Here is an 8,620-nt window from a genome sequence, read left to right on the forward strand (position 1 = left end):
GGCTGGTTTACCTCCTGTGAGAAGCACTGGTGGTCACCCAGGGGTTACAGCTCTCCGCTCTCTGCCCCAACCAATAGCAGGCAGGATATTATTGGCAATTAAGAATAAATATGCCTCACGGCTATATCTTTCTTTAAAGTGACATGAACTCTGTCCTGGTTTTGGCTGAGATAGAGTTAGTTTTCTTTCTAGTAGCTGGTACAGTGCTATGTTTTGGGTTCAGTAGGAGAAGAATGTTGATAACACACTGATGTTTTCAGCTGTTGCTAAAAGTAGTGTTTAGTCTAAAGTCAAGGATTTTTCAGCTTCTCATGCCCTCCCAGCAAGAAGGCTGGAGGGGCACAAGAATTTGGGAGGGGACACAGCCAGGGCACCTGACCCAAAGTGGCCAAAGGGGTATTCCATACCATGGGACGTCATGTCTAGTATATAAACTGGGGGGAGTGAGGCTGGGAGGGATCGCCACTCAGGAACTAACTGGGCATCGGTGGGTGAGTGGTGAGCAATTGCATTGTGCATCACTCCATTTGTAAATTCCAATTCTTTTATTATTATTGTCATTTTATTATTGTTATTATTATCATTTTCTTCCTTTCTATTCTATTAAATTGTCTTTATCTCAACCCATGAGTTTTACTTGTTTTTTTCCAGTTTTCTCCCACATCCCACTGGCTGGGGGGGGCAGTGAGTGAGCAGCTGCATGGTGCTTAATTGCTGACCAGGGTTAAACCACGACAAACTCCTACCTGTGACTTGTAACTAATAATGAATCAAGTTTAGTCTTTAGATGGGCTTTTGCTTCTATATCTGATCCATCTGATCTTTAAAGTTGTAATTATCCAACTCTATTCTATTTATGCAGTTAGCAGTTTTTTACATTTGGGCACATCACCTTATCCCAAACTGTTACTCTGTGCTGGTAAGACATGAGATTTCAGTAATAATGATCTCTTCAACACTCTAATGGGACAGGCTTTCATTAAAGTGGTGTATTATCTAGCATATAAAATTAATTTACCTTGCCTGTAGAGCACGTCTGTGAGGTTTTGTTGCAGAAAGAATTACAGAGTTAAACTTCTGTCTTTGATTTCCACATATGGATTGCTAGAATCAGACATCTTCAGAAAATATGCAATTAAATGCGAAATGTGCTTGGAAATTTGGGGATCCAAAGAGCATGGTCCTCAGGACTCCTGTGCTCAGTTAGACCTCTGACACACCGTTTGCTTTTCCTTATCATGGTGAGACCTCAAAACGCAGGCTGGGGAGCAGGGAACCAAAAGGACCATTTCTGCTCCTGCCTAGTCCCGTTACCCAGCCACCTAAATGATGTCACCTGTGGCTTCTGTCCATTTAAAAGGTTCTTGTGCCTCCTGCTCAGGACAGGGGCATTGCTGCTTGGTCTGGATTCATCTCACCTGCCGTGCAGCCCTATGGAATTGCACAACGGCCAGCTGTCTGGCAGAATTTGCAGTCCTCACCAGTGTATGCCTTGGTTTAGATGGCGATATAGGCTAATGATCTGACCCAGTATGGCACATCCCCTACTCGAGTGGTGGCTGAGAAGTCACCGCACTGTATTTCCAGTCAGGTATGCTATTCCGCTGGTAGTGCATCCAAGTAGGACATGAGAAACCTCAATTTTAAATTTAACTTCTTTCAACATTGTTTTGAATACAGATCTCATAAAACCTTATATTTAATTAACTTTTCTTGCATAGATAATTCATTTTCATCAGCAGCCTATGCCACAGGATGCTTCTGACTGTGCATAGCAATAATATACTCTATTTCTGCCTGAAGGAGAATTAAAATAGGAAGGGAAGTGTTTGGTTGCACTTTTATTGTTCGGAGTACTTTTTTGTGTGTGCACATGTGCAACATCTTTCGAGATCACAGCTCTCATATTTCCTAAAGGAAGAGGAAATAAAACCAGGGTGACCTTAGAGAAAAACAAAAAATCTTGGAAGAACATAAAAGTCTTGTGCTCATTACAGTTTGCCTTGAAGACTTTATTTGACATTTCTCTGAAACCCGAGTTATCAGAAGCAGTAATTTGCTCTGCATTATCTACTGCCTCGATTCAAGAGAAGTACTAAAGAGGTGCCATTCAAATTCATACAGGAAGCCATACAGCCTCAGCTGGTGTAAGGGAAGAAAGCAGAGAAGATTTCTCTGAGCAGAGGGCTCAGGATCTCTCTGCTATTTATCTTGCAACTGCCTGGGACAAATATACAAAGGCTCTGTGCCTAGGTGTCAGGGTGTAAGTGTAGAGATCAGATCATGTAGCAGGAGCAGGCAGAGCCAGCAAGGAGATACAGCCAGGCAGATGTGGTAGGGAGGGTGAGTAATGGAGCCAGGCACCATCACCTGCCGCCTTGCCAGAGCTGAGCTTTTATCCATGGCAGGGTAGCACTCCATGTCCTGGCACTTTCCAGGTCCCACACGTCTGTTTTTTAAGCAGAAGCTGCAAAGAGGACTTTTTCATACTGGCTTTTTCAGACCACATTGGGCTGCATGAATAACTCACTCCTATATACCAGCTTGCATTGCTGCTGTCTTAGACGGTACAGAGCGCTGAGCTGAGCTCTTCCGGAACGCTGTCAGGATGTGGATGCAGGATTTGGTGTGAGAGCTCAGAGATGCTCAGCTGAAGTGTTCAGAGGAACAACCTCTGCTTCAGCAATGTGGATTTCCACTTGTGCCAAGGCAGCAATGCTTTTAAATTGCCCATGCTGTTACTGTTTCTGACATCAGAAACACTGGCTACAATCTTCCAGCAGATATGCCTGGGGGGAAAAAAATGAAAAAACACAGGCCAAAATGTTAGCAAACCATCCCTTTTCATGCTGCAAACTTCCCCGTGCAAAGATCCTTCCTTCACTTGCCCTCAGACGCCAGCAGAGGCAATGCAATATTTGGGTATTTCCACGCTATGTGTTATGGCATTTGTAAGTGTGAAACGAGCAGACCTAACTCCAAGAGGTGGGCAGGCAGGGCTGCTTTCCGGCTGGCCAGGGCAAATGTCTTTAGGGATCAGGCATATAAAAAAAGTTTTCCTTTCTTCTTAAAAAGGGGAATAACTGCACTACCTGAGCCATGCCGAGCCATCTTGCACTTTGACAGCTTTTCTAACTTAAGACAACCTGCTTTGCTAAATCTTAACCCATCTCTGTGCTGGTGGCAGCTAAAATTAGTGATTTTTTTATTAGGATGGTTGTAATGGGGCAGCACTGCTCACTAAACAAAGGGGCAAAATGTATGTAATGGAAAAGGAAAAAAAAGAAAACAGCCCAGCACCCTGTGCAGGATCAAACATTTCCATTCCAGATGGGGTGTTGTAAAACAAGTGGCATCTTGGAAGAAATAAACCTTCAGTTTTTCTGCTGAAATATAAAGTAAACCCAGCATACACGCAAAGCAGTATGGGGTGCCAGGAAGGGAAACTTGGGTCATGGGCATATAAATTACCTGGAGTCAGTCATATTTTCATTTTATTCATTTATTTCAAGCAGTTGCCAACACCTGCTGCACCTCTTAAAATTGACTTTGCCCCACCCTGGCAGCAGCACATTTATATCGGGATGAATCACCACCACCTTTTCCCTATACAGCCTGCCTGTGCTCAGCCAAACGTCTTTTCCTCTCCCCTGTTGCAAAATAGTAGCTGTCCCCAGCAGCTGACTGATTAAATTTGATGGAAGCAGGTCCTCATTCTGTCCCAAAAGAGCTGATACTACAGGGTCACATGTTTTCCTTCGACTGCCTGTCTCCGCTGCCATCTCTTGCCTGGCGCGCTGCCTGGAAAGGTAGAGGGGCTGTCAAAACAGGACAGCGTGCCAAAGAAATAAAGCTCCTTCTGAAGGAGAGCCCCGATATAAAAATTTCAGGTTTTTTTAGGAGGTGCCCCCTCTACAGGTGGGATTGCACCTTCATATTTGAGTGTATGTTTCCCTTGTCAAAACTGCTAGTTCTTTGTGTTTTACTCCGGAGCTCGGGAATGTCAGTATTGCAAATACTTGTTGAGGTGGCAACGCTATTCTGGAACCTGAGTGTTTCTGGGTTTATTTGCCCTGATGTGAGCATGCTGCTAACATGGATGCTGTCTCCTATTTTAGACATTGGAAATGGGGCCCAGATCCTCAGAGACAGGCAAATTCCTTGTCAATGAAAATGTTCCTATAGACTTAGTTCCTACACTTACAGAAATCTACATTAAAATCAGGAGCTTGGCCTCCAAAAATCACATTACTTGCTTGCTGTCCATGTTTTGCTGCATGGTTTGAAGAGATGATCTGTTAGAAATCAGCACATCTACAGAAACTACTTGGTTCACCAGCTAATAAAAAATGATTAAGCATAATAATGACAAAGAAAGCATGAACGATATCATCTTGACATTCACAAAGCTCAGGTGGATTGAATAATAATGGTATTCTATTTGCCTTGCGACAGCAGCTGAAGTAGGTTCCATACTCCTGTTTATACCAAAGAAACAGGGCATCACACATACCCATGCTGCCATGTAAATAACAAAGTCAGACAGTATCTGGTCCTGTAGCCATTAATGGTCAGAAGATGTTAAGAGTTAAGAAACTAAAGAAAGACAGATTAATGCATTCCAACGGCTGAGATTTTCTGGCTGCCTTTTTAGGTCAATTCTTTACTCCCGTTGCTTCTTGAAGTGTGTTTTTGGGCACTCATGGGTGCTTAGCCACCCACACGCTGAGTTTTCCTGACTCACCTTGCTGAAGACAGCAACAAAAGCCACCCTCCAATTTTAAATGCCTGTCAAAACGTACATCCACTGGCTCATGAGGAGAGCTTTGCAAATGAGGCACTGGGAATGGAGTAACCAAAGCAACTTGAAAGTGGTGTTTTCAGCACAGCTTCAGATCTATGTATGACCCGGATGCTCCACCAGAAGGGTGGAATAAATTGCATAGTATACAAGTGTCTGTTGGTTCATTTATTATAGCTGCTATACAGAAGGCTTATTGCCTCCCAGAAATGGTATTTGTGGATACTGTATGTACGACAAAAAAATACCAGAGGCTCTTTATAAAAAACTTTATCACCTGTTAGAACAGCAGTCTTCCCTTATAAGGTGTCACAGTTTAACCCCAGCCAGCAACTAAGCATCACGCAGCTGCTGACCCACTTCTCCCCCACCCAGTGGGATGGGGAGAAAATTGGGGGGAAAAAAAGTAAAATTCAGGGTTTGAGATAAGAACAGTTTAATAGAACAGAAAGGAAGAAAATAAAAATGATAATAATAACAATAATAAAATGACAATAATAATAATAATAATAAAAGAATTGGAATATACAAACCAAGTGATGTGCAATGCAATTACCAACCAATGCCCAGTTAGTTCCCAAGCAGCAATCCAGACCCCCCCAGCCCCACTCCTCCCAGTTTATATACTGGGCATGACGTCACATGGTATGGAATACCCCTTTGGCCACTTTGGGTCAGCTGCCCTGGCTGTGTCCCCTCCCAACTTCTTGTGCCCCTCCAGCCTTCTTGCTGGCTGGGCATGAGAAGCTGAAAAATCCCTGACTTTAGTCTAAACACTACTTAGCAACAACTGAAAACATCAGTGTGTTACCAACTTTCTCCTCCTACTGAACCCAAAACATAACACTATACCAGCTACTAGAAAGAAAATTGACTCCAACCCAACCAAAGCTAGGACATAAGGTCTGCTCTCTGTGGGGATCTTAAAGGCGGTGGTGGGACGTGCCCAAAGACCAGAACTTAACCACCTTAGCTCCTCAGCTGTAACTTTTTGTGTCTGTTTGGCCACCCCTGAGCTAGCCCTGGGCTGAACAAGGTATTTCAGGGCACTTGAGGCACTGAAAACAGGGTGGCTGGGCCAGCCTGGCTGCTACCCCTTCCTCTGAGTGCTCTCCAAGGCAGCCCTGCCGCAGCGCAGCACCACGCACTGTCCCTACTGCAAGGCGAACTCAGTGCTGTGTCTGCGGGTGCTTGAGCTTGCTTCACTCCCCTGCAAAGGCAAAGCTTTAGGGTGATTCAAGCCTTGTCCTGAACGATCCTGAGCATCATCGTGGGGAGCAGGGGAGCCTACAGGAAAGAATACAGACCAAGACTAGTGATGGAGAGAAGAACTGGGTAGCAAGCACAACCGCTAGCTTGCTTTTGAGGGGAAATAGCAACCCTTGATGTGCTGCTACCTGATGAGCAAGTCTAATGCAGCGTTGACTACTAGGTACCTTCCACTAGAGTCTACCGGCTCATAGTTTGTTCCAGACAGGCCCTGAGGGCTGCAGAGGTCTTCTCCTGAGGCTGCTCCTCCCACGTGAGCGCCCCTGCCACTGCTCAACTCAGATGGCAACTTTGGTCCTGGAAACACCAGCAGAGCTGCTAGGCTTCTGCGCTGGTGCCAGGTTTTGCAAGGAGAAGGAGCCAGGAAGTTTTGTTTCTATAAACGTGACTCAAGATTGTCCAGAACTAGGCTTCCAAAACTAGTTTGGGGTTTGGGTGTGCTTGTTTCACTTGTGGGGCTTGGTTTATATTTTCATTAACACCTTGACGGACTGAGCCAAGTTGCAGTCTTCTGCAAGCTTGTTCTCACAAAGCACTATCAACATACCTGGAATGGGAAATGTCTGTCTGGAATGTGGAAATCTATAGGAAAAAACATTAACCGAGCAAGCCTGCAACTGCTGCGCCCACTAGTTAAGAAAAGTAATCTACTGAAGGATGGGCAAAAGAAAATTAATCCATTTCTGAATGGACAGGACACTTCAAAAGCTTTGGTGGATCTGTCAGGAGAGTGGGTTTTATATGGTAAGGAGAAATCTGATCATTAAAGAAGTGTCTGGAGAGCTGGCAGCTCCATCACAGCAGTTGAAATAGGAGCTCAGAAATGTTTCTAGGTACCTTTGGTAGGCTTCAAATAGATCAAAAAGAGAACTAACAAATGTTCACTAGGGTATCCATTTCTGTTCCCACTTAAGAAGTAACTGAAGGAAGACTGGAGCTGCTCTGAGCACAGCATAGACCTGACCATAAGAAAACACTATTGGAAGAAAAAGAAAAGCAATCCCCAGTCTGGAATATATGAAGATCAGCCACAACTGCACCAGGACTCATCCCAATTCATCTGCCACAAATTCCCTGTAAAGATGACACAAAATTGTAAATTCCTACCCTCCCTGATGTTTGGCACATTCTGTTTCCCATTAAAAAGAATTAGGTAAAAATGGTTCCATTTCTTGCCTTTTTTTTTTTTTTTAAGATCTTCTCTGAATAATCCAATACTCCCTTCTGCACTCTGTTAGAACTTTGGCATCTCATGTTCCCAGAGCATGCAGTGGTTTTAGCCAGAAAACAGGAGCCAAAGCTGATTTGAAGAATTGTGCTGTGCTCTCCTGTTATCGTAACTAGCATGGACAGCAGGGAGTGGTGGGCTTTCACTCATATGATGGCTGCAGCACAAGGCCTGGTGGAATGGGATCTGCTCGACAACAGCCAACTCACCTCCATGGTGGGGAAAAAAATACTGTGTCTGCCTTATATATGCAGCCTGACGTTAATTCCAAATGGCATCTTACCGTCTCGTAATGTTTCAGACAAACACACACACACACGCATACACACAAAAGAGAGAAGTGTGAGCAAACACTTCTTAAAAACATTCTCCCTACAGTTCAAAAGTTTATTACACTTTTGTGACCAATTTTCTGACATGAAGAGATCATTATAACCATTTTAAAATGTTTCAGGAAGCAACATATGGTATGCATTCAGTGCATGCTCTGGCAATATTCAGGGTAGTAAGTGGTAAATTTGCAACCGACAGTGCAAAACAAAATTACTCAAAAAAAGCAGAGAAGCAAATACTGCAAATAACCCATGATGAGAAAAGTATCATAGAATCATAGAATGGTTTGGGTTGGAAGGGACCTTAAAGATCCTCTAGTTCTAACCCCCCTGTCATGGGCAGGGACACCTTCCACTAGACCAGGTTGACAATTCCAGGGATGGGGCATCCACAACCTCTCTGGACAACCTGTTCCAGTACCTCACCCCCCTCACAGTAAAGAATTTTTTCCTTACATCTAATCTAAATCTCCCCTCTTTCTGTCTAAAGCCATTACCCCTTGTCCTATCACTACATGCCCTTGCAGAAAGTCCCTCTCCAGCTTTCTTGTAGGCCCCTTTATATGCTGGAAGGCTGCCATAAGGTCTCCGCAGAACCTTCTCTTCTCCAGGCTGAACAACCCCAACTCTCTCAGCCTGCCTTCATAGGCAAGGTGCCCCAGCCCTCTGATCATCTTCATAATTTGTGTTGAGACTACCATTCATTTTGGCTAGTTCTGAATTAAAAAAAATATATATACAAAAAGGCATTAGCATCATTGATCTGTACCGTAGAAACCCATTATCTTTGTTGCTAGCAAGGACTTTCATAGGCATGAAGTGAATAGAACTGAGAAAGTAAGTGATCAGATTGTCTCATGGAGTTTCAGCAGACATGTTTTGGAGGATTATCTTACTTAACATGTATTTTCTGGGCTACTACACTCATGTAGCAATTCCACACACTGCCACGTTTACTTTTGGTGCGGTAATTTTTTTTGTGCAAAAATA

Source organism: Haliaeetus albicilla, chromosome 3 (assembly GCF_947461875.1).
Source record: "Haliaeetus albicilla chromosome 3, bHalAlb1.1, whole genome shotgun sequence".
Classification (NCBI taxonomy): domain Eukaryota; kingdom Metazoa; phylum Chordata; class Aves; order Accipitriformes; family Accipitridae; genus Haliaeetus; species Haliaeetus albicilla.